Source organism: Muntiacus reevesi, chromosome 6 (genome assembly GCF_963930625.1).
Source record: "Muntiacus reevesi chromosome 6, mMunRee1.1, whole genome shotgun sequence".
Taxonomy (NCBI): Eukaryota; Metazoa; Chordata; class Mammalia; order Artiodactyla; family Cervidae; genus Muntiacus; species Muntiacus reevesi.
The window spans coordinates 13,563,740-13,590,550 of record NC_089254.1 but is presented as its reverse complement, the minus strand read 5'-3'; the positions used below and the strand labels follow the sequence as shown (position 1 = coordinate 13,590,550).

General features: G+C 40.6%; 1 long non-coding RNA gene and 1 pseudogene across 1 annotated transcript in view; one reads left to right on the top strand and one right to left on the bottom strand.

The window, feature by feature from the left end:
- LOC136171003 (uncharacterized) overlaps nucleotides 1–26,811 on the bottom strand; it is a 210,942-nt gene that overhangs the window by 19,321 nt on the left and 164,810 nt on the right. The window lies entirely within an intron of this gene.
- LOC136171030 (cytochrome c oxidase subunit 7C, mitochondrial pseudogene) lies at nucleotides 13,101–14,282 on the top strand (annotated as a pseudogene).

The following is a 26,811-nucleotide window of genomic DNA, read 5'->3' as shown; positions in this document are numbered from 1 at the left end:
TGTACCTTTTATTACAACTCTTCAAATTTTAGAATGTCAGTTTGCTAATGACATTACCATTTCATCTTTGATTCCCACACAGAGCTACTAAAGAAGGAGCTAAAATTCTCCAAGTCTTCTCTGGATCTAATCCGTGCCTTACTCGGAGACAGGTACAAAAGAAATTTGCTGTGTCCTGGTGTTCCGTCAGCCTCTGATTCTTAAGCCTTGCTAGTGGCTACGAGAAGGAAGCTGGTCCCACATGCAGGGTTTTAAGAAAATAATTAGCTGTTTGAATGCATCCTCTAGAAATGAAATTTTGTATTTTCTTTTTTTTTTCTTTTCTATATTACCTTTCTTTTTTTTTTTTTCCCCTTTTAATTAATTAATTAATTTGTTTTTTATTTTTCAGTGGGTTTTGTCATACATTGATATGAATCAGCCATAGAGTTACACGTATTCCCCATCCCGGTCCCCCATCCCACCTCCCTCTCCACCCGATTTGAAATTTTGTATTTTCAAACTCTGCAACCAGGGACCATCTTGGAGGAGTCAAGAGTGAGTAGATGCCTGACAGCAGGAAAACAAACGTTCATCCTGATGCCTTACTGTACTTTTTGGGAGAAAAAAAATGAAGACACCTTAAAATTCACTGTGGTATTTGGGTGCTCATTCATTCACTCAATATCCATTCACAGGTTAGTCATGAGAAATGATTAGTTTTCAGTTGGTAAAATATAATGTATTAGTCACAAGTTTAGTTCAACAGTTTAAGAACTCCAAGGGTTATTAAATGATTCCACCTGTGTTCCTTGTAAGACAGTTATTTTTCCTAGAATGGTGCATCTCAAACTTTAACATGCATACAAATAACCTAGGTGGTCTGGTGAAAAGGCTGATTTTAATTCCATTGGATGAGATGGAATCTGAGATTCTAAATTTCTGACAAACTCCCAGATGGTGCTGGTCCTGTTGGTTCATGGATCTTAGTGGTGTGACCCATGAACCAACAGGATCACCCTCACCTAGAAGTTTATCAGAAATTTAGAATCTCAGGTCAGGCCCAGAGAAGATGTGGAGAATTTTAACCCCTTCCTTAGCACTGTGTGGGAATCAAAGATGAAATGGTATTGTCATTAACAAATTTTCTAAAATTTGAATAGTTGTAATATAAGGTACAATGTAATAAACTACTAAGCTGGAAGGTGTTAGAGGAACTTTTTCTGCTGTGAGAAACTTTCCTTAGCAGTCTAACAGAAGGAGGACCTGTGCATGATCTAGGTTCTTCCTTCCCAGTACAATGCCATGAACAAAAGAGCACCAACTCCTTGAGCATTGATAAAACGAGATAATATCAACTTTGGTTATCTTAAATGAATTAAGATCTTATGAGATGCATGTGAGTGCACTCAACAAATAAAAAGCATCATGAATGGTGTTATAATGATAAGTACTCATTCCATGCTTCAGTGGAAACATAGAGTCCTGAATAAGTTAAACTTCAAAGGGGAAAAAGACAAAATGTTTTGTTACAGATGTTTCACTGGTCTAATTTCTTGACCAACAGTGGAACTGCATGGCTTCTGACACAGCGTGGTGCTTGGGTGAGAGAATTTTCAGAATGCTTTGCTGTGTGAGGGGTGGGAATGATTTTTCCTTTGTAGACAGGATAAACAGGATATCAACAAAGAAACAAATTCCACACAAAGGCTTTGGTGTTAAACTTTGAATGTACATGTTTATCTGACTTGATTTGCATACTAACTCTGGTATTGATATTATTTATTCCTATCTTTTATTGGAGGATAATTGCTTTACAATACTTTTTATAACTAAGTTTGATTCATTTTTAATTGAAGAATAGGCTCTACGGTATTGAGTTGGCCTCTGCCATACATCAACATAAGTCAGCCACAGGCATTCACGTGTCCCCTTCTTCCTGAACCCCCACTCCCGTCTCCCACCCCATCACACCCCTCTAGGTTGTCACCGAACACTGGGTGGGGCTCCCCGTGCCACACAGCAGATTCCCACTTGCTGTCTATGTTACATATGGTACTGTGTATGTTTCCACATTAGTCTCTCAATTTTCATCCCACCCTCTCCCATGTTAAAGATAAGGACCCAAGAGCTCCAGGAAGGCAAGGACTGTATTGTTCTGCCCGTCAGCATATCCTAAGCAGCAGCACAAAAGCTGAAACTGAGTAGGCATTCTAAAATGTTTGTTTAATGAATAAATCAGACTCAGAGAGATGAAGTGTCTTGCTTAAGGTCACATTCAATTAAGTGGTAGAGCAAGGCATTGTCCCAGATCCATTTGGCTTGACCCCTGGAGCTTCTCATTCAGCAGATCTAAGCTGAGCCCAATTATTTGCATTTTTATTAATCATCCCATTGGATCCCTTTGACTCAATCATTTTTGAGCATGTATTTACTAACATGTAATATATGTCAGTCCCACTCTAGGTGCTGACAAGTAAATAAGATATCAGTAAAGAAACAGATTCCGCACAAAGGGTTTGGTATTGAATGGATCCATCAGGAAACAAAACAGGTAAGAGCTTCTGGCCTTACGTAACTTAAGAGCTACGAGACATCAGGCCAGTTTGAGAAGCTGCAGCACACCATGATGATAAAAGGTTCTGTTTTTTCAGTTAAAATTAGCTTCAAGGGGGATTTCATTCATCTCTTCACCATATTTGCTGTGAGAGCTAAGAGCACTCTGGTCAGATGAAAGCAAATACAAAAGGTCTTCTTTTGATAAGGAGACAAAGCTTTTGGGATGGGGCAATGTTTGTGAGTGCATGTGTGTGTGTATGTGGACCTGTTTGGCATCCCCGGCCCTTGGCACTAAATGCCATGAACACCCTCTCACCCTCACTGGGACAACTGAAAATGCCCAGTTCCCCTTTCCTGTTGAGAACTGTTGGAGGGACTGAAAGAGAAAAGTGCTGGTGGAGGAAGACCTGACTGAGCCTCTAAAGACCTTTCAGCCCCTTGAAGATTTTTTGATTCCCCCTTCTGGGGATCAGGCTCTATTTAATTATGTGGAGGTACTTTTTCAAGACAATGTTATGTTTTAATTATCTGTAAAGCTCCCACAGATCATCATTTAAGATTTTTGAATTGTTGCATTGAAGGGTCTTGATTGCTACCATTTAGCATGCATTGCCTCCCTCCCCTACTCTCCTTTTCAAAAGGATGAACAGAAATTTCAGGCGGGTGAAAAAAGTGGGCAAATGATACCCTGTGTTTTAAAAGTCTGCTACTTAAAAACCTGTAGTTACTTATTCGTTTAAATGAGTAACCTGCATAATTGTCATAATTTTAGTCCTTAAAAATCTGTTTTTGCAATGGAAATCTTCATGCAAATCACGGAAATCAGTATAATCAATTGCAAAATTAATAAACCTGGCTGATCTTCAACAGCATTTTTTACTTTGAGAAATGTGGGGGGAAATACCTCCGTGTGTGGTTTAGACCTGGAAGATTTTTAGTAACAAATTCAGAATTGTACGGCCTTACTTTGAAGTTGCTGATGATGCTCATTTTTCTGTCATTTTCTTAAATGTTTTTGGTGCCAAATGGAGCTTTTAAAATGGACAGAAGGCAGCAATTTAGGGAACCTCTTTCAGTGGGGTGGGGTGGGGACCAATTTCTGAAAGAACTTTGCATAAGATTTTATAAAATTTCATAATGTTAACTATTCCTTGTTTTAGAAAAATAGTAAAGCTAGTTACACATTCATGGAAACATGGATGTAAATGGAAAATCAACAGTTCATCTCAAGATTTTCATACTGTTAGATAGGAGGTATGCTTCATTCATTGTCAAAATATCAGGAACAAAGTTGTTAATGTAGGTGCTATACAACAACATAGAAAATTCAGATGTGATTTCCTACTTGGAATCTAAGAAAGCATTTAGTGGAGTTTGTGCCGGGTGAGTGGCAACTCATACTGCTCTAAGAAAAGCAATTAGTTGCTGAAAAATAACTCTATTTAAATAGCCCCAATATAACCATTGCCAAAATGTATTTGTCTGGAAGGCACTATCTGAGTCCTATTAGTGGTGATGACATAAAGGAGGCAAGGAAGATGATTTTAGTCCTTCCAAGGCAGTGTTTGCTTGTGAATATTAATTTTTATTGCCTCATGTAAAGCAGGCCAGGTGTCCCTCCTTAGTCTTCTTCTCCTGAATTTTGCTAGCTAGCTCTCACAAGCTTCTGGAATGCCTACCCCAGAATAGGTCTAGCCTGCTTGAAGCCATCCTAAAGAAGCTAAATTCAGTAATTTCTGATAGTCCACGTCTAGTCTGAAATTAAAGTGTGCAGAAAACTTTAGACACCTGTTCCACAATATATATCTAAACCTGGTCAAATGATATTTTTAAAGGTCTATTTTAAATCCAAGTAACAGCAAAGCATGATGTCCAAATGGAGAACACTTGATTGATTTTTAAAATGGTTTTCATTTACTTTTAGCCACTTTTTAAGTGAAAGTAATAAAACTAAAAGGGAGGGGTACGTTTTCTGTTCCTAACCAGCCTCATTTTATTTGGCCTCGAACAGAACTGCCTCCAGTTTAAGTTCTGCTGATGAAAAGTTGAATGGTGTAAGACAAACTCAGGAGTAGTTTGCTCTGGAAAACCTAAGTCAAAATTGGTTACATCCACAAAAGAGTTTTCATTTTGCTTGGTTAGGGAAAGAAAGAAAATTAATAGTTCAAGCCCCAAGCTCAATTGCTAATATTAACATTCTAAAAGTGGTAATTATCTAAGCAGAACTTGGCAATAAATATATATGTAATCATGATATATTTTATATAGTTGAAATCTAATTCTGAATTATTTTTGTATTTAACACCAAGCAAGAAACATGGTAAATGAACAGAGAGCACTTTTTGAAAACACAGCCTTGTGGATTTAAAAAAAAAAATCTGTTCATACTATTGAAAATGTGAAGGTAAAAATGAGGTTTTTTAACTTCACAGTTTTCTTTTTCTCTATTTCTTTCATGTCCTTGAAAGCAGACTACTTTTTTCATGAACAGTGAAGACACAGGACACAATGAAATATAAGTGCTAGGTAAAGACATATCCTCATTTAACAACTAGCTGCTATAAAAATAAATTATACCATATGACTCAGGGAAGTTGTTAATAATTCTACTTTGTTTACATTATGCTTAGAAAGCAACATGGCTTAATGAGATCAGATATTAAGCTAACGGTATATCTTGGAGTCATAATGTTTTCAAGCTCTGCCAAAACCGTAGGCCGATTGAATGTGGGTAGCTTGTACTGATAGTGTTTTTAAAAGAGGAAATGAATAATGCACTGCTTGGTATAGGAGTTATGCATTTATTACCTAGAGTAAAGGGTATTAAGTGCACACAAATTACTGAGCTGCTTTGAAAGGACACAAATATCATAAATGGGGAAAAATTCAAGAACCATGGAGGTATTTTTACTTAAGAACTATGAATAATATCTATCAACATAAAAACATATAGAAAGAAAGTCTGCAATAAGTGACCAAGTATCCAAAACACCATGTGGTCATGTTCTAAAACAGGTGAGTGTGTTTAGAATTCCTATTTCCTACAATGTAAAATTTCTTCCTGCTCCCTGGGCTTTTTGGATGAATTGGTTAAAATGAAGTGGGCCATACTCAGTTATTCATTTTTACAATTCAGAGAAACATTATACTTCTCAACCTTGGAGTTGCCTACTTGATGTTTAAAATAAATGTGATATTCAAGTAGATAACACACACTCTCATCCACCCTTCGTTAAGAGCATGACAATTGTTAAAGTGCCAGACCAATTTCTTATTGTCTTTATAAAAAATGCAAAGGTAAAAGTTACTGGCTGTAATTTTAGTTGTTATAAACTGGGATTTCTTTAACATATAACATTTAATTAGAGAACAATCAGCCAGCATGGCAGAATATCTAACAATAGATTCTTTACAGAATTTTTTACAGGTTTGTTTTTTGCTTCTTCAAAATCAACTTGGTATTATTTTCTCTCTCTTTCTTTACACTCAAGCTTTGCAAAGTGCCAAAAAATAAAAATAAATAAATAAAAAGAAGCAATCCCAAACACCCACTTTGCCAAATCAGTGAGAAGGCAGGATCTGTGAAATGTAGGAATTATCCATTTGCACAGGAGAACACGTCAGCTGTAAGCACGCAGCTGCCATGTCAAGCAAACACACTTTTTCTAAAGGCAAGGTACAGCATGTGTCAGTACATTCAGCTTTACATAAAAATAAATACACTTCAAAATCAGTAAGACAAGGGCAACAAGAAAAAAATTTTGCAAAGCTTATTGCTAACTACTGAGGAGAATGACGTGATGCTATTTTGTCCTTGCATCCAGAAAGTGACAGAATTTCTAGGGATGGACAGAATGTGCACAGTATAATTGAAATTGGATCTAGATCCAGAAAGGTATTGCCCACCTTGAAGATGATGCTGTCAGATGAGTATAAACTGGAAAAATCCGGTGCTGTAAGATGTGTGCGTAGGTTATTAGGCCCTATTGTCTCCCAAGTTTTCTGTGAAACTAACTCAAGTTAACAATTTTTCTTTCTGACCTAGGCTCAGAGTCACACAGACTTCTACCACATTTTATTGATTACAAGGAAAGAGGATACTTACCTTCCACTTCTTGATGTGGGAATGATAAGGTTTAGAAGATCTTGTAGGAACAGAGATATTCATCTTTGGAAAATGCTGCCAGTGTCTTTTTACTCTGAAAAGGTAATTTTTGCAAACCTGCAGATGGTGATATTTTCAGTAAAAGTACTCTTTGCTAGTAGATAACTGAGGATGAATTATTACAGTAAAAATTAATAAGAGAAATCTAGCAGCCTCTTGACTCCTTGAGGCTAGATCTGTTATTTGTTAGTGATATCTCTATTCCATGGGGCTTCTGGTAGCTCAGTGGGTAAAGAATCTGCCTGAGGTGCAGAAGACCCGGGTTCGATCCCTGGGTTGGGAAGATCCCCTGGAGAAGGAAATGGCAAACCACTCCAGTATTCTTGCCTGGAAAATCCCATGGACAGAGGAGCCTGGTGGGCTTCAGTCCATAGGATCGCAAAGAGTCAGGCACGAATGAGCAACTAACACCTCTATTCCATAGGAATTTGAGTACTTTCCTTCATCATTAGTAGGTTTTTGCTATTTCTTCTACCTCAGGTCTGCCAGTAGGTCTGAATACACTTAATTGAAACTAATTCACTTTTAATACAAAGATTCAACAACGGTGGGGATAATAGAAAAGTAAAGGCCTTAGTTAGGTGAGGAAAGAGGAGAAAATATATTGACACTCAGTTGACAGAGGGGATAAACTATTTTATGCAGTCTCTCTTGGTGTAATGCCCCCCTTCTGTGAAACATAAAGGAGCCCTCCTGACAAAATGGTGAAGCAAAGCTAAGAAAAATACTTGGGAAACAATTTGCAAATACATGGCTCTAGCTGAATGCCAAATGGAAGACGCAATTATAGCTCTTGGATTGGCTTGCCTACATGTCTGTGGTATGGCCTTTGTCTTTGGACCATGGACCCATCAGTGGGACACTTGCATTCAATATTTTTTTTTCCTTTGGTGGGGGTGGGTTTCTGCTTAGCTATCCACATTCCTACCCAGTCTTCACTAGCACCAGAGTGTCCTTGCCTAATATTTGGCAGTGTGAGATAAATCCTTACTAACAGGAATAAAATACTCTGAATTTTCTGACATTTTGGTCCTTACCAGCGAATTTTCACTAAGTGAGAAAAAGAAGTCTGATCACAAAGGTCTGCAAAGCCTCCTGGGCAAATGCTTAGAAATCTGATAGAAACTTTAGAATCTGCAGTACATAGGCACTCACATACTTGAAAGCAGAAGCAAGAATGTGGTAGTGTAAGAGGAATGTTCAGTCCCCAGGCATCTGAAGCCTACCTTCAGAGGGTAAACCAAAAAGGCAAAGATTGTTTCACTACCTGGCAGTCAGTGAAAGCTCATCCTCTGCAAAAGGATTTGGTGGTACTCAATGAAAGGGCTCACTGATTATAGTACTACAGAGTACCCACGTTGGGACTCATCTCTTCAAGATCATTAGGGCTGGCATACTGAAGCTGTTTTGAACGTGATCTTCTGAGATAAGCATTGCTTTGAAATCCAAATCTATGATATTTAAATTATATTTATAGCGAGGCTTCAGAGATAGGTTGTGGTCAGCTTCACGTTACAAGGCTAAGAAAGGGAATGCTTCTTAGTGTTTGGATGAAGATGACACTTATTTTCAACACTCTCAGCTACCTTTCCATTCCAATTAAATACTTCTTGATTTTACAATATTTGGAAGGACTCAAACCCCAACTGATCCTTAAAAAAAGCAGATTAGAGATACAGCAATTATTCCCCAGATAAGAAAAATTTCTAACAATCCTTTAAGTCGAATTATTTACTTGCAAGAGGCTCACCTGTATGGCAAGCACAGCTTGGTGCTTTTGTAAAGTCCTCTAATGCTCTTCTAAAAGAAGCCGTATTTAAGTAATCATCCATTTATACCATTTATATCGGCAGATAACTGCACACCAAGCAACACTTTGTATTTCTTTGAGAAAATTTGAAAGAAACAGATTTTCCTAAAATGGGATTTCAGCGATATTTTGAGTTAAACACAGTGCTTCTATTGTTTCTATAATTTAGAGTCTTTACTACCAGTGAGCAAAGAAAAGCAATGATTCTAGAGACTTTCATAAGGCAGATGATATAGATGGTATTCACTCTCTTGCATTGCTCCTAGTGAAAAACTTCCACTGGGTTAATTAGTCTCAGAAAAAAACTCTTCAACTGTGTACTACACTGCTGAAAACTGGGGATAAGAACAAGTAAGCTACTCCTTGAATAAATAGTATTTCATGGATTCAAGATGCATCAAGGAGGCAAAACCCCAGACTGAAAAACTGAGTTTTTCTGGATAGAAAATTGATACAAAACTGAAACCCAAAACCTGCCTGACTTTTACTTAGCAATTGCTTACTGTGGTTTCTCAATGAGAGCTTTGTATAAACAGATTAACTTTGTTTTCTAAGTGTTTCCGAAGAGCCTGGAAACTAAGAATCAGTAGTGCTTCTGCCCAGCCCTCAAAAACCAACAAACTCTTCCAAAAGCTCCAACACCTGTTGCTGAAATTCTACCACACAGTGGCCTTCATCTTCTATGCCAACAGATGTGAAGATGCCCAGAGGTACCTCAGATGTTTGTGCTTCTGAGTCTCCCGGGGGCACCAGGAAGGGTAGGGAAAATGATTCCGGAATTCCAAAGGTCACTGCTGGATCAAAATAATGAAAATTGCCCACATGTTGGAAAAAAACTCTGATGTGATTACTGGAAAGTCTGGCAATCAGACCAAGAAGAACTAACTGGGCTAGAGTTTCATTTACACTTGAAAAAAAGGGGGAGAGAGAGAGAGAGTGAGAGCAGGAGAGAGAGCGAGAGAGAGAGAGAAAGAGAGAGAGAGAGAGAGAAAGCAAAGAAAGGAATGCCAGGGTGAAAGAGAAATAGTTATTATGTTCTTTAGCCTTCAGGCTACCACAATTAAATTCAAGCAAAAAATAGAGGAAATCTTTACCTGCACCAAAAGGGATCAAGTGTGAACTGCCACACTTATACAATCGTTCATTTCTGAAAATAAATTTAAGAATTTAAGTGATTAAGCAGAGTGAAAATGAGGGTTTTTTTTTTTTTTTTAACAACAAAAGAGACTACAATATATGTTTGACTTTCAAGGCACTTATTGTGCCTTATAATCATTTCCTTACAAATATTTTATTGTAAGAACAGCTTTTCTTTCTAATGTATATTTCTCACTACATTTTTTACTTAACAGTACTGGAACTCTGCATGGTGATGCTAACATGACTATATATAAAAGATGCACTTTCTGCATAAAGTAAACTTGATGGCTATATGTCACAATCTCTGCTTTGATATCTTTTTACTCTGGGTTATTTAGGAGGTAACCTAGAGGCACTGTGGGGCAGTACCCGAGGGGTTTGGAGGCTCTAATTCCAGTTGTGCACTCTTGGGTGCAAGCTTTCCTGCATGCATTACTTCCTCACTTAACAGGAGAACAGGCACCTGAGAAGCAACTGGCCTGGTGTATGCGCTGTGCCTTCACAGGGACTGTCACCCCATCAATTTCACTTCAGTGCGTCCCATTCCAGAACAGAGGCACGACCTGGAGGATCCCAGGAAGGCCACTGACTGAGTCCTGAGGGTGGGGTGAGGCGAGGGGGGAGGTCAGGGGATACTCTTCAGAAGATAAGACTGAGAGCAGAGGCTCTGGTAGGAGTCAGCCAGCAGGAGAGCAGGGAGGGGCTGTGGAAAAAGAGCTTTCAGTTCCGTTTAGTTCAGTCACTTAGTCATGGTCGACTCTGTGACCCCATGAATAGCAGCGCGCCAGGCACAAAAAGAGCTTTAGACAGAGACAATAACATATGTGAAGACCCAGAGGCACTTAAGAGTTTTGTCAAGAACTAGAAACTTTGGAGATGAATTGCAAAAATGATAAACTTATGAACAATATCTATAGTCCTTACCAATGGTTCTCATTCAGCTTTCTTTCTTTTTTTTTTTGTTTTAGTCCAAAAGTTTCATGGAAAAGCAAATGGGTGATGGCCCAAGGCTTTGCTTAAAGTGACAAGTGGAAACTTCTTAGACAACACCAGCACTCCTGAAAGCTAGTGAGGATGCACAGCCCAGGCTTCCTACTATCTGATGCATTTTACAAAATAAGCACATATTTTAGGGTGAGGCTTCTAAATTTTTAATTTGCGTAAAGAAACTCCTGGGGTTTTTGTTAGATTACAAAACTAACACTTTTTTTGTTAGATTTTGATTCAGTCTGGGTGGGTCTAAGACTGGGTGCTTAGGCTTCCCAGGTGGCGCTAGGGGTAAGGAATCCACCTGCCAATGCAGGAGGCATAAGAGATGAAGGTTCGATCCCTGGGTTTAGAAGGTCCCTTGGAGGAGGGCATGACAACCCACTCCAGTATTCTTGCCTGGAGAATCCCACGGACGGAGAAGACTTGCAGGCTTCAGTCCATAGGATTACAAAGAGTTGGACATGACTGAAGTGACTTGGCATGCATGCACACACAGACTGGGTGCAGAATTCTGATTCTGAGACTCTGGGTGGGCCTAAGAGTCTCCATTTAAAGTTCCCAGGTGATGTTGATCCCTGTGATCGAGGACCTCACTTTAAACAGTAAGGTCTTAAAGCACTTAAAGTGAAAGTGTTAGTCACTCAGCTGTGTCTGACTCTGAGGGGCTCTGTTCATGAGATTCTCCAGGCAAGAATACTGGAGTGGGTAGCCATTCCCTTCTCCAGGGGATCTTTCCCACCCATTACAGGCAGATTCTTTACCTTCTGAACCACCAGAGAAGCTCCTTTAAAGCACTTAAGGAAGGCCCAAATAAGGGAGATCAATGTACTGAAAGTTTCAGTATTGTGAATAATTTACTTAAAATACATTCTGTCATTCTCTCTTGCTGACACACACACACGCACACACACACACACACACACTTAAGTTCATCCTGCGGACCTAAGTTCATCCTCCAGACTATACACAGATGTATAACAACTAACCAACCGATAGAGACTATATTAACTTTTCTGGTTATTATCAATCTATAAATGGGTTAAACACATATCCTGTTGACTGCTATCCTTTTTAATATTTATGCACCTACTCTTTTCTTTCTGCTGTGTTCTAGTATCTTAGTGATATAGCAGAGGAATGTATTTAAATATATGTTGCCTCTAAAGTACCTTTATCTTCATAGGGAAAGGTTCAAGGTGCACCAGTATGTCTCTTCTTCAGAAAAAATATCCCAATACACTCCAGATCACTGAACTCACAGAAGCTTCCCCATAGGGCTGACCTGTGAACTTTCATTGGTTTACTTACGCCTCTCTGGCACACACATATTATTAAGGCTTTGAGATTCTTGCTTTTTCCCGTTTGTCAGATCCAGTCAGTATACTGTCCTCAGATAATGGACTGGGGTGTTGTTCTGATTCAATCAAGGCCCCTGTGAGTATGATTGAGATAGCTGGGTATTTAAAGCTATCAGCCTTGCCTGTGTTTGTCCAAATATTCACTCCCCCCAACCCCGATAATGAGAGCCCTATTCTTTCCCAGCTAGTCTCCCATCTTAGCAAAAGAGACCTGGTGGCTTGGTATATTTAAATGAAATAGCAATTCCAACTCTTACTATGAAGCCCTGCCCTGATTCTCAGCCATGTCTGCCTTTCAGCTACATGAGATGAGGAAATCACACAGAGCCACAGAGAATTTCTGGTTCTCTACAACTGCCTTGGGTTGGAAATTCAAGACTTTATGTTTTATTTTCTTTACATACACTCTCCAGAGCAGCTGTAGGTTGTCATTTCCCCACTCCTGACATCTTAGTAATCACTAATGTCACCATAGCAATTAAAAGTCACAGCCATGTTCCCACTAGCGCCTTGATCTCCGTCTTCACGCGAGGCCACTGTTGGTGCTAACCCGAGTGACCACGATGCTGTGTTGGGGATTACCAGTATTTTCCATTTCTCTGGCGCCACGTGCACCCTTCAAAGAGGAGCGGCTCAATCTCAGAGTCCAGTGCCCCGTACCTGGTACCAATTACTTCCTTGGTCAGAGTCCCAGCAAGCAAGCACAGCTCACACGTGAAGCCTAATGATAGTTTAAAACAGGACTAATCCAGTTGCCCCCAGAAATGCCCATCAATCCGTGCTGGCTGCAAAGAGCCAACATTTTCTTTTATTAACTGCATAGTATTACCTTTCACAGGTAAGTTTTATAAGCCATCTAGAATTCATTTCTATATATCATGCAGATTCATTTCTTTCCATAGAATATACCATGAATCTTCCTAAAAATCATCACTGACTTGTGATGCCACCTTTAGCATGTATCGACTTTCCATTCATGCAGATGTCTGTTTCTAGGCTCTGCATTTCATTCCATCGGTCTATTCGTATGTTGCTTTTACTATTCTGGCTGTGTGGTGTGCCTGAATAGCCAGTAGGTGATTCAGTCACCTGTATATAGATGACTATATATAAAGTATGTATAGTGTACATATGTATCTATATAGTATATATGTATCTATATATATGTATAGGTGACTATATATATACATCTATATTCATGTCAGATTCAGTTTTATTAAGATCTCCACACAATCCTTCATGCTCAATTACCAGCAGATGATTTTAAACTATCATCTAGGGAGGGTAAAGGGTTATCTTTAGTACTTTACTCTGCTGAGCAAGGTATACAACACACAGATAAGCTGAATTACTCATTGGTCACCTGTGACTTTCCTTCTCCACCCCCTTCCTACACGGTGCTCCATCTCTCCTTTCAGTAAATACTACGGGCTGAATTGTGTCCTCCTCCACCCTCACCTCATCACCCCCCCACCCCCAAATCCATATGTTGAAGTCCCAATCCCCAGTACCTCTGAATGTGATATATTTGGAGATAGGCTCTTTAAAGAGGCAATTAAGTTAAAATGATGTCATTAAGGTGAGACCTAATCCAATGTTACTGCTGCCCTTACCTATATGAAGAGTAAATGTGGACACAGAAATGTGGAGCGGAAACACAATATTCAGACACAGGGAGAAGCTGGCCATCTACAGACCAAGGAGAGCAGCCTCAGCAGGCAGCAAAGCAGCTGACACCTTGATCTTGGACTTCTAGTCTCCAGAATCGTGAGAAAATAAAGCCACCCAGTCTGCAGTACTTTGTCACGGCAGCTCGAGCAAGCTAAAACAGCCAGGTATTGAAAGAATATCAGTTTGAAGAGGGGCACCCGACAGTTTGGGGAACAAGGTCGTGAGGAAGCAGCGCGCTCTTAGCGGCCGCCATTTCTTCCGCCTTCCGTCTCCATCTTTTGTAGCGCTTCCAACAGCGCTGTGTTGGGACAGAGCATCCGGAGGTTCACAACCTCTGTGGTTCGTCGGAGCCACTACGAGGAGGGTCCAGGGAAGAATATACCATTTTCAGTGGAAAACAAGTGGAGGTTACGAGCTATGATGACTTTGTTCTTTGGGTCTGGATTTGCTGCGCCTTTCTTTATAGTGAGACACCAACTGCTTAAAAAGTAACCCATGAGACAGATAGGAAGAGGAACATATTAAGAGGTGCAGTCTCTTAAAAGGATCAAACCCTTGAACTCAGCATCCTAGATACGTTTGTAAATAAACTTATGGCATAAATCCTTAATGGCTCTTCTCTGAAATATGGAACATGATAATTGAACACGTGCTTACATTTTACTTGGGTAATATTGCGTTATTAGTTTCTTAAATATGTATTTAATTAAAAAAAAAAAATAGTGGCACCCAACTTCAGCTGAGTTCTCATATACCTCAGTCTTGCCCTGTCCAGATCTATGGTTCTAATTTTGGTCTTTTTTTTTCTCAGGAGTAGACTTGCTCATTAACCACGGTTTTGACCTTCCTTTGCAGATTTCTATCTAGCACCTGGAGCTCAAATGCTCCAAATTTAAGTCTTGATGCTTTCCTTCAATTCTGCTGTTCTCTGGTTGCCTCTGTCCTCTATAACGGCCATGGAGAGGCCCAAGAGTCACCCTAGACTTCTGCCCCAGCCTTCCTCTTGAACACACATCCATAGAGTCCGTTTATCCTACACTGGATCTTTCCTCGGGGGTGTGGCGGCTGTTATCCCCTTCACAGGGGAAGAGTGATTGGTGTTGGAGGAGCAAGAGCCTGAGCAGAGTGAGACAGGACTTGCGCTCCGCTCCCCGGCTGTCGCTGCCCTGTCCCCGGCAGGGTCTGCACCCCAGCTGCGGGAGCGGAAGCCCCGAGGGACGACTGAATCAGGCTCTGTTGCCGTCGACTGCATGCTCTGCCCCAAGGAGGCAACGACTGTAGCAAGGGAGGCCCTGTGCTCACAGAGGACCTACGCACTGCCGGTGTAGGCATCTGTGGGTCAGTGCAGAGGCAGCCCAAGGCCGCACCCCTTCTTCGGCGGCGCTTGTCCCAGATCTAGTGCAGAGCTGTGGTGTGGAGTAGGCAGGGGCTGGGCTGGAGGCATGGTGGCTGTACAAACTGAGCTGGCTGTGCCTCTGCCAGAGATCTGGATGGTCTCCATGGCAGTCTTGTCCCAGTAGCTATCTGTCCCAGATCTAGCACTAAGTTGCAGTATGAAGCTGGGGGGAGCTGGGGTGCTGTTGCTGGGAGAGGAACCATTGTGTGCTCCTGTGGGCACGGACACTGGCAACTGCCACCCACCCGGATCACAGTCCAGACCCCTGGTCTGTCTCTGCATAGCTGGACTGAGTCATTTCCCAGGGCTCAGCTCGTGCAGCAAGCTGTGGTGTGGAGTGAGCGCGCTTTCAGTGCTCACTCTGTTCAGAATGGGAAGTGCAGCGAGTCAGCTGCTTCCAGAATAAGGCTCTTGCTGCTTTTACTATTGGCAAGCCAGCACACACACACTCCTCGTGCATGGAGTCTAGGCTTCACCAGCCCTTCTGTCTGTCCCAGTGGGCCTCTGGCAGTCAAGGAGGCTTGTCTCCTCCATGCAGGGACCCAGGACCGTGATGTGCAGGTTGTGGCTTGGAATGTTGGCTCCTCAGGGTGAGGGCCCATCTGTGTGAACCTGCTCATCCTTACAGATCCTTCCCAGGGGTGCAGCTCCCGATCTTTTCTGTCCTATTCGGTAACCAGGAAGATCTTTCTTGCAGCTTTGACTGTTTAGGAGTTCTTCTGCAGATTTCGTTACTTTTCTGTGAGAATCACTCCATGTATAGATGTATGTTTGATGTGTTTGTCAAGGGGATGTGGGGTTCCATGTCCTCTTACTCCACCATCTTGATTTATGACCTTATTATTTAAATTAAAAAGTTCTAATTCCTTAGCAAGGCATTCATAGTCTTTAATAATCTGGTCCAACCTACCACTTCAACATTTTTATTACCACATCTCCCTTTTCCAAGCACCCTTTATGCTTGCCACAACAATAGATTTTTTTTTCACATCTTCCAGTACAAAACATATTCTCACACTTAGGTGTTTTTTATCTCTGCCTGCGATGCCTTTCATTCCCTGTTTTACTGTTAAACTCTACACATCCTCTGGGACCAAATAAATAGATGCTTTCTCCAATAAACTGCCCTTGGAAATTGGCATTCTCAATCGTGATTGGCAGTTTCATATTTTGCACCTCCAATTATACCTTTTGAATCCCATTTCTTTCATATTTATTATATTTGTTTTAGTTTGGTATCTCTGGCCCTTTCAAGGAAGTAGGAAGCTTTGTGACGGGAAGGGCAATTTTTTTGCTCATTTTTCTATACCAACCCAATATATAGTATAGGGCATTGTACACTGTAGGGGATCTTTAAATAAGCTGAAAGAGTATAAGAGTTTGCCAAGTATCAATTCTATATGAGTTTGAAAACATGTTACCATTTAATTAACTTTAGTTCACTTATTTTGTGGAAAATATGACTTTCTCACTCATAGACCCAAAGGCTCATTTCTCTTTTGGCTCTAAAGCAGCTGTTAGAAAATATTATGAAAAATGAAGTGCAAGTTAATCAGAGAAATTAAAATTAAATTTTCCTTGAAATGTCCTCAGAATTAAAATTCAGAGAAACTGTGCAGAAGGCAAAAACATGGTTGCATTTGCCAAATCTAAAATATTTTTAGGAGTATTTTATGGTGATTCTTCATCTTCTCAGGGTTCAGACACAGCCTATGGAAGCAGCAGGTCCACTTCCCTGAATCTACAGGAAATAATATCTGGAGCTGAAAGTGGCCTTGCAATCTGAGAAACAGTATAGTAAAACATATAGGACTTGAGACATAGCCAACACTAAGTAGATTCAAAGACTTCATTATCTTTACCCTCTCCCCCAGATATTTTGAAAGTAGGTCTGGTGTAAGTACCATTTACTGCTAGGACCGGATCCCGTGGAGTCACTGCTTACCCATTAAACACTCTCAAGTTGTGGGATACCTTTTGCCTTAGATTTAGTTATGTTTTTTTTGTTTCTTGCTCTTTTTGGTTTCTGATCCCACTTCTAACTGTAGAGTCTGATTAGTGTTGGAGAAACAGAACCTGTTCTAATCTAACTGTCTTATAGACCACTGTGTGTGGTTTTTAAGGACTCCTGTGGTTTTTAAGGACTCTCTGGCAGTGCCTCATATAGACCCTCAGTCTTTAGAGTCCACAATCTTTTTTTTTTTTTTTGTAGAAGTTACAGAATTTATTTCTCCCAAAGTTGTTTTTCTGTCTGACTCATATAAGAAATTGTAAAGCCTTGACCTTCCTGAGCGTGCTGCACCCATGTCCAGTTCTCTCTGGACTCCAAGTGTCGAGGAAGAAACAACCGCTTTCTTCCAGAGAAGCTGGACTCAGGGTTGGGGACCAGCTGCCCGAGACCTTCCCGCAGGGCATCCTGCCCTCAGCTTGCTCCCCGGCTTCCACAGGTGGGATCTCATCAGAGGGCTAGAGTCCACAATTTGAAGACTGCTGACTTTAATAACTTAAGTCAGCTTAATGGAGGAAATATTACAGTTATTTTGCTCTGACAGCCTGAGTTCTGAATGCTCCCACTCCTTAGTAGTTGATAAGGCTAGATTTCTTAAAACTCAACAAGGAGAATCTCTCTTAGTGGTAGTTAAATGAACTCCACATAGAAAATTTGACAGGAGAACATAAAATATTTGACAACCTCTACTTACTCATACAAACGCTCTCCACAGATGTAGATTCCATTTCTCCACCCAATTCCATATTAACTGTAGAATGAATAAGGAAAATCTTATTGATTAGAGAAAATTCAAATAATGTTATATCTCACTTGATTCTCACAAATATCCCTATGGTGTAGGTATAATTGGGTAAAACCATGTGAAACTGTCATTTGTATTAGTCAAAAATGATTGGCATCAGCAGTTTCACATAGCTAAGTTTTGTTATTATCTCCATTTTACAGATGAGAAACATGAAGTTTGGAGGTCAAGTCATGTGCTGAAAGTTACAGAGCTGCTAAATTGCAGAGCCAGACATAGAACCTAGGAGGCTAAGTTTGTGTGACTCCAAAGCCTGGTTCTCTACCAGGCTGTACCGCCAGGTGTGGATCAGGCTGAGAGAAGAAAAGATGCCTGCTTGTCCTCCCTACTCATTGACACAGCATAGCGTTGGGTAGCATTCCTTGTTGTAGTTATGATTCATAAAGACACATTCAGATTGTGCAAGTATATATGTTCTGGTTTCCTCCCCTATGAGCTTTAGCTCTGTGAAATGAATAATGATTTTATAGCTCTTGACCACGGTTATGAAATTGCTTAAGATACGGATGGCAAATGCCTTAAAAATGCTTGTTTTATTTTTTTTTAATTTATACTGGAATATAGTTGATTTACAACATTGTGTTAGTTTCAGGTGTTCAGCAAAGGGAATCAGTTACACATGTACCCATATCCACTTTTTAAAAGAGTCTTCTTCCATACAGGCCATTACAGAGTGCTGAGTGGAGCCCTCTCTGCTGTACACTACGTCCTGAGCAAAATTCATGTAATCTTTAAGTTCCCAAGGCTGTGATCGGCTGGAAGCTTCTCACGCTGCCTTTGGTTTGTCTCTTATGTTTCCCCCCTTAGATTATGAACTACTCAAGTACAGCTACCCTTTTCCCTTTGAGGCTCCTTCTCAATGAGCATGCATAAATGATGACTGATGTTTAGGACACTGGTATCAGCCTGGAAATGGTGGTGGCCCAACTACAGACAAAAATATTGCTGCCTAGATGGAGCGGCTCAATCAAAAGGTTTTGTGCACACGCTCTTGCTCTAAGTAGGGGCTATGTATCCCTCATTTCTCTAGTTTTACTGTCCCTCTTGTAGGGTTCCTTTTCATGCCCTTGTCTTTTACTTACACAGCTCTGTATCTACAGCCAGTTCTCTCCACCCTGCCCCAGGCCTACAAAATAAGGGCACTTAATTTATGCATCAAAAGTCTGATAGTACACAGAAGGTCATTCACTGAAAACTAAGGGACCTGTTTAAACACTGGTGGTCATGCCAATTAGTGTGATTGCTGGCCCAGGGCCTGAGAGAAACTACGTTGAGCTGAATAGAAACCAAGCTATGAGAAGATTTGATTTTAAATAAGGTTTGAAAGTATACGTCTCTGCTCTGGCAGCAGATTTCTTTCATGGCGCTATTGTGAATGGCTACCAGTTGCATGAAATGAATAAACACAGATAATAGGGCTATGGAGATTGGTTGGGGGGCAAGTCTGTGGGAATAGCGTTGTTAGTAGGGGGATAGATGTTTTTAGTTTATCTTCACTGTTTTGTTAGACAACATGAATTATTTTGAGATGTACCTTATTTATTTTATAATTCTACCACACCTGCCTCCCCCACCCCTGAGACCAAGAGAAGGAGCAACAGATTCCTTTGATTCTGACTCTCTGTTCTAGTCTCACTAGAGTTTTGTTTTGTTTCTTTAATTAAAAGATACTCGACATATAACATTGTATAAGTTTAAGGTGTACAATGTGTTGACTTGATACATACAACATGACTATATATTGTAATATGAGATTACATATTGTAATATGAGATTATTACATATACAGTTACCACTGTAGCATCAGTTGGCAACTCTGTCAGGTCACACAATTATTATTTCTTTGTTTGTGGTGGTTATAATTAAGATCCCTTTCTGGTTCTCAACATGCCAGAAAATTTGGAAAACTCAGCAGTGGCCACAGGACTGGAAAAGGTCACTTTCCATTCCAATCCCAAAGAAAGGCAATGCCAAAGAATGTTCAAACTACTGCACAATTGCACTCATTTCACATGCTAGCAAAATAATGCTCAAAATCCTCCAAGCCAGGCTTCAATAACATGTGAACCAAGAAATTCCAGATGTCAAGCTGGATTTAGAAAAGCCAGAGGAACCAGAGATCAAATTGCCAACATCCGCTGGATCATAGAAAATGCAAGAGAATTCCAGAAAAACATCTACTTTGGCTTCATTGATAACACTGAAGGCTTTGACTGTGTGGATCACAACAAACTATGGAAAACTCCTAAAAAGATGGTAAGACCACCTTACTGGCCTCTTGAGAAACCTGTATGCATGTAGGTCAAGAAGCAACAGTTAGAACCGGACATGGAACAACGTACTGGTTCCAAATTGGGAGCAGAGTATGTCAAGGCTGTATATTGTCATATTGCTTATTTAACTTATATGCAGAGTACATCATGAGAAATGCCAGGATGGATGAAGCACACACTGGAATCAAGATTGTCAGGAGAAATATCAATAACCTCAGATATGCAGAAGACACCACCGTTATGGCAGAAAGTGAGGAGGAACTTAAGAGCCTCTTGATGAAAGTGAAAGGGGAGAGTGAAAAAGCTGGCTTAAAACTCGGTATTCAAAAGCTAAGATAACGGCATCATTTCACGGCAAATACATGAGGAAACAATGGAAACTGTGACAGATTTTATTTTCTTTGGCTCCAAAATTACTGTAGATGGTGACGGTAGTCACGAAATTAAAAGACACTTGCTCCTTGGAAGAAAAGCTATGACAAACATAGACAGTGTATTAAGAAGCAGAGACATTCTTTGCTGACAAAGGTCCATCTAGTCAAAGCTATGGTTTTTCCAGTAGTCATATACAGATGTGAGAGTTGGATGATAAAGAAAGCTGATGCTTTTGAACTGTGGTGTTGGAGAAGCTCTTGAGAGTCCCTTGGAATGCAAGGAGATCAAGCTGGTCAATCCTAAAGAAAATCAATCTTGAATATTCTTTAGAAGGACTGATGCTGAAGCTGAAGCTCCAATACTTTGACCTCCTGATGTGAAGAACTGACTCATTAGAAAAGACTCTGATGCTGGGAAAGATAGAAGGCAGGAGGAGAAGGGGACGACAGAAGATTAGATGGTTGGATGGCATCACTGACTCAACAGACATGAGTTTGAGCAAACTCTGGGAGCTAGTGAAGGGCAGGGAAGCCTGGCGTGCTGCAGTCCATGCAAGGAGTCAGACACAACTGAGTGACAGAACAACAATAGTGTTCACTACACTGTACATTAGGTCTCCAGAACTTATTTATCTACTGCATGCAAGTTTGGCCAGAACTATTTTTAAAGTTGCTGTGGATAGTTTCCCTTAAAACTGGTCTTTCTCTATCTTTGACTGGCCTGCCTCACATTTTCAGACAATGGACACCTTGGGCAATTGATAGGATGAAGCTTGAAAAGTTCTGTACTTGTGTAGTGAATAACAAGAAGTGGTGCAGTCCCTCTGAAGTACAACCTCTGGCTAATCCCTCTAAAGTACAACCCCCACTCCCATTAATTTCCTTATCCTATTTCTAGTTGGCAGCCACTGCTCAGTATCTCAAAGAGATGGCAACTGGATTTAGTGGGACTTCTCTAAATCCCAGAGTCATGATATTCTTATACTCGTATGACTCTATTTCCACTTACATTAATCCTTTAGTCTTATAAACGATATCAAGACAGTCTCTACGTTGAAACAGCTATGGAGGGTATTAAAAAATAAACACAAAGCTTTCACTGGATGACAGCCTTCTTTAGGTTGGGTTTTACATTCTGATACAAATATAGAAGAGGGCATATAATGTAAATGTACAGTAAAAATAATAAAATGAACAGCAATGTACCCTTCACCTAGTCTGAAAAATAATAATGCCTCTGAATCTAACATAACAATGCCTCTGTATTTCCTTATGCTACGAGTCCTTCCTAATCCCATCACCTCTTGGCTTTCAGAGGTAACCACTATCCTGAATAGTTTTATTAGTTTCCTTGCTTTTCTTTGTGGTTAAACCACATTACCACATATATATGTATCCTTAAATAATAAGTCACTTAATTTCACGAGTTTCTGAATTTCATATAAACTGAGTCACATGTATATGTATGCTTACGTGGCCTTCATTTTTTTTGCTCAACATTATGGCTTTGAGATTAACTTGTGTTGTTGTCTATAGCTGAGTTTTATTTATTTTTATTGTTGTATTTAATCTGTTGTTTGGCTGCAATTGTTTTTTTTAGCAACATGGAACCTTTATTTTAATGTGATTACTGTACATCTGCAGTATTGGAGTAATCCTTTTACAAATGGAACTAGAAGAAACAATGACAAAACCAAACTGGCATTTGATGTGAATCCGCAGGAGTTTAAGGTTCAAATCCAACCAAGAAGTTTGCTACAGTCTCTTTCAGCTTTGCATCTGATTCTTCTGAGATCTTTCCATCGGTCCTGATTTTGCCCAACAGGGCTTGATGTTGGCTGATAACATGAGACAAGAAAGCATTCTCAAATTTTGTGATCTTGCTGGGCTCCAGCTTGTCAAGATACCCCCTGACACCCACATAGATAACAGCCACTTGCTCTTCAATAGCCATGGGAGAATACTGTCCTTGCTTCAGCAGCTCAGTCAAACGAACACCACGACTCAAGAGTTGTTGAGTGGCAGCATCAAGGTCAGAACTGAACTGGGCAAAAGCAGCAACCTCACGATACTGAGCCAACTCCAGTTTCATGTACCTGCCACCTGTTTCATGGCCCTGGATTGGGCAGCAGATCCGACACGGGACACTTGTTGATGAATATGTGGGTTATTAAATTGTATACTCTTTTTAATAATACTACATTAAGATATTAAATAGAGAATTTCTAAATGAAATATTTGCAACCTGTTTAATCAGATTTCCTTTTTGCCTGAAATGGCTATATGCAATTCAACTGAACTTTCCTCTAATTTGTAAACTGCTCAGGCATTATCATAGCAGTCACTTTGAAAAGATATTAGTGATAATGCCGCTAAAAGGGCACATCTGCTGCAGAAAGACAGAAAAATTCCGTAGTGGGTTGAATAAGTGTTCCCCCCCAAAAGTCCATGCCCACCAGGAGCCTCATTATGTAACTTATTTGGATCTAGGGTCTTAGCAGATATAACTAATTAAGATGCGGTCATACTGGATGAGGGTGGGCAGTAAATCCAATGGCTGGTTTCCTGACAAGAAGAGTGGGCACAGAGAGACACAGATGTACAGAGGAGGAGGCCATGTGACTGTGGAGGCAGAGATTAAAATAATGTAGTTACAAGCCAAAGCATGCTAAGTATTGCTGGGAGCCACCGGGAACCAGGAGGAGGCAGGGAAAGCATCTTCCCTGGAAGTTTCAGAGGAAACATGGCCCTGCCAATTGATTTCAGACTTCTAGGACCCAGGACTATGAGAGAATAAAATTTTGTTGTCTTGAGCCACTCAGTCTGTTATCATTTGTCATGGCAGCCCTGGGAAACTAAAGCTCTAAGAACTCTATGCCTCTATGAATGAAGATGGGTGAGATGCACCTTATGGATCTTTGTGTTCCACAAGACTCTGCCTAGTTTCCCAGATTCAAAACTCTTAAGCAGCTGCGTCTTGGTTTGCACACAGGGCTCCGTGGGCACCTCCTATAATAGCTTTACAGTCTACACTGCTATCCACAATGGTCCCTCTGCAGCTGGCTGATGGAGTGGAGGTCAGGTTGTACAGCTCCTGATGGGCTGCACTCAGTGAGTCCAGGCAGTGATGAGGGCAGGCTGACATGGCAGGACTTGTCCTCTGCAAGTCCTTCCCACTGTGTCTGAGTGGTCCTCCCCAGAGTCCCGGAAGAGGCCACATCTGGATGGAGGTGATTAACCTGGTGGAAGCTCTGACTGCCTCAAGTCCAGCTGATCACACCAAGGGCTGACCAGATCACACTGGCTGCTCCGTTCTCAGCAGAAAGTCTCCACATGTACCTGTAGGGCAAAAGATGCCACTAATGCTTGTTCACCTCTGTTGGCTCTTATTATTTTATTTCTGGCTTCTGAAGAAATCCTTTACTTCTCAACAGTTCTGCTACAGATTTTTAAACATTTAAAATGTTTTATTTGGCACAATAACCTGTGCTGTATTAAAAGCTTTTCTTCAAACATTTAGTCTATCAATTTGAGCCTAGCCACTGAGAGCTAGAATTCAGCTGGTCTTTGCAAAAAGGTAGTCACAGTTAACCATGAACCACATTCTACTGAAGAAATATATGTACTGTATATACATATAAATTATACAGCCACTATACAGAATAATATGGAAGCTCCCTTAAAAACTAAAAATAGGATTACCATATGATGTAGCAATCCTGGGTATCTACCTGGAGAAAACCATAATTCAAAAACATACATGCATCCCAAACTTTGTTGCAGCTCTATTTACAATAGTCAGACATTGAAGCAACCTAAATGCCTATCAACATAGGAATATTAAACATAGGAACGGATAAAGAAGATGTGGTGCATATATACTATGGAATATTCAGTTCAGTTCAGTCACTCAGGCGTGTCTGACTCTTTGCGACCCCCATGGAAGGCTATGACTCTTTGCAACCCCCATGGACTGCAGCATGCCAGGCTACCCTGTCCATCATCAACTCCTGGAGCTTGCTCAAACTTATGTTCATTGAGTCAGTGATACCATCCAACCATCTCATCTTCTGTCATCCCCTTCTCCTCCTGCCTTCAATCCCTCCCAGCATCAGAGTCTTTTCAAATGAGTCAACTCTTCACATGAGGTGGCCAAAGTATTGGAGTTTCAGCTTCAACATCAGTCCTTCCAATGAACACCCAGGACTGATCTTCTTTAGGATGAACTGGTTGGATCTCCTTGCTGTTCAAGGGATGCTCAAGAGTCTTCAACACCATGGTTCAAAAGCATCAATTCTTCGGCACTGAACTTTCTTTATAGTCCAACTCTCACATCCATATATGACTACTGGAAAAACCAAAGCTTTTACTAGATGGACTTTGTTGACAATGTAATGTCTCTGCTTTTTAATATGCTGTCTAGGTTTGTCATAACTTTTCTTCCAAGGAGCAAGCGTCTTTTAATTTCATGACTGCAGTCACAATCCGCACTGATTTTAGAGCCCCCCAAAATAAAGTCTGTCAGTTTCCACTGTTTCCCCATGTGTTTGCCATGAAGTGACGGGACCAGATGCCATGATCTTAGTTTTCTGAATGTTGAGCTTTAAGCCAACTTTTTCACTCTCCCTTTTCACTTTCATCAAGAGGTTTTTCAGTTCTTTGCTTTCTGCCATAAGTGTGGTGTCACCTGCATATCTGAGATTATTGATATTTCTTCTGGTAATCTTAATTCCAGCTTGTGCTCCATCTAGTCCAGCATTTCTCATGATGCACTCTGCAAACAAGTTAAATAAGCAGGTTGACAATATATAGCCTTAATGTACTCCTTTCCTGATTTGGAACTAGTCTGTTGTTCCATGTCCAGTTCTATCTGTTGCTTCTTGATCTGCATACAGATTTCTCAGGAAGCAGGTCAGGTGGTCTGGTATTCCCATCTCTTGAAGAATTTCCCACAGTTTGTTGTGATCCACACAGTCAAGGGCTTTGCTATAGTCAATAAAGAAGAAGTAGATGTTTTTTCTGGAACTCTCTCACTTTTTCGATGATCCAACAGATGTAAGCAATTTGATCTGTGGTTTCTCTGCCTTTTCTAAATCCAGCTTGAACATCTGGAAGTTCACAGTTCAAGTACTGTTGAACCTGGCTTGGAGAATTTTGAGCATTACTTTGCTAGCGTGTGAGATGAGTGCAATTGTGAGGTAGTGTGAGCATTCTTTGGCATTGCCTTTCTTTGGGATTGGAATGAAAAGTGACCTTTTCCAGTCCTGTGGCCACTGCTGAGTTTTCCAAATTTTCTAGCATATTGAGGGCAACACTTTCACAGCATCATCTTTTAGGATTTGAAATAGCTCAACTGGAATTCCATCACCTCCACTAGCTTTGTTTGTAGAGATGCTTCCTAAGGCCCACTTGACTTCGCATTCCAGGATGTCTGGCTCTAGGTGAGTGATCACCCCATCGTGATTAATCTGGGTCATTCCTCAGCTATAAAAAGGAATGAAACTGCCATTTGCAGAGACATGGGTGGACTTGGAGACTGTCATACAGAGTGAAATCAGAAAGAGAAAAACAATTATTGTATATTAACACATATATGTGGAATCTAAAAAAGTGATATAGATGAACTTATCTGCAAAGCAGAAATAGAGACACCAGACATAGATAACAAAGGTATGGGTACCAATGGGGGGAGGGGCGAGGTGAGTGGATTGGGAGATTGGGATTTTATACAAATTCCCTGGTGGCTCAGACAGTAAAGAATCTGCCTGCAATGCAGGAGCCCCAGGTTTGATCCCTGGGTGCTAAAGACCCCCTGGAGGAGGACATGGCAACCTGCTCCAGTATTCTTGCCTGGAGAATCCCATGGACGGAGGAGCCGGGTAGACTGCAGTCCACGGGTCACAGAGTTGGACACGACTGAAGCTATTGAAAAGGAGCACAACGTATAAAATAGCTAGCTAATGACACAGGGAACTCTACTCAGGGCTCTGTGGTGACCTAAGTGGGAAGGAAATCCACAAAAGAGAGGATATATCTGTATGCAAAGCTGCTGATTCACTTTGCTGTGCATCAGAAACTAATGCAACATTGTAAGGCAACTATACTCAAATAAAACAAAATTTAAAGAGAATCATATTCTCCTGAATAAGTATATGCATTGTAATCTGTTAGCTGTCCATGTTCATTCTTTAATTCAATAGTCACCTACATAGGTAAGCCAGTGTACTAGATACTGTTAGGAATCCAAAGACAACAGAATCAACTTGAGACTAGCAGACTATAA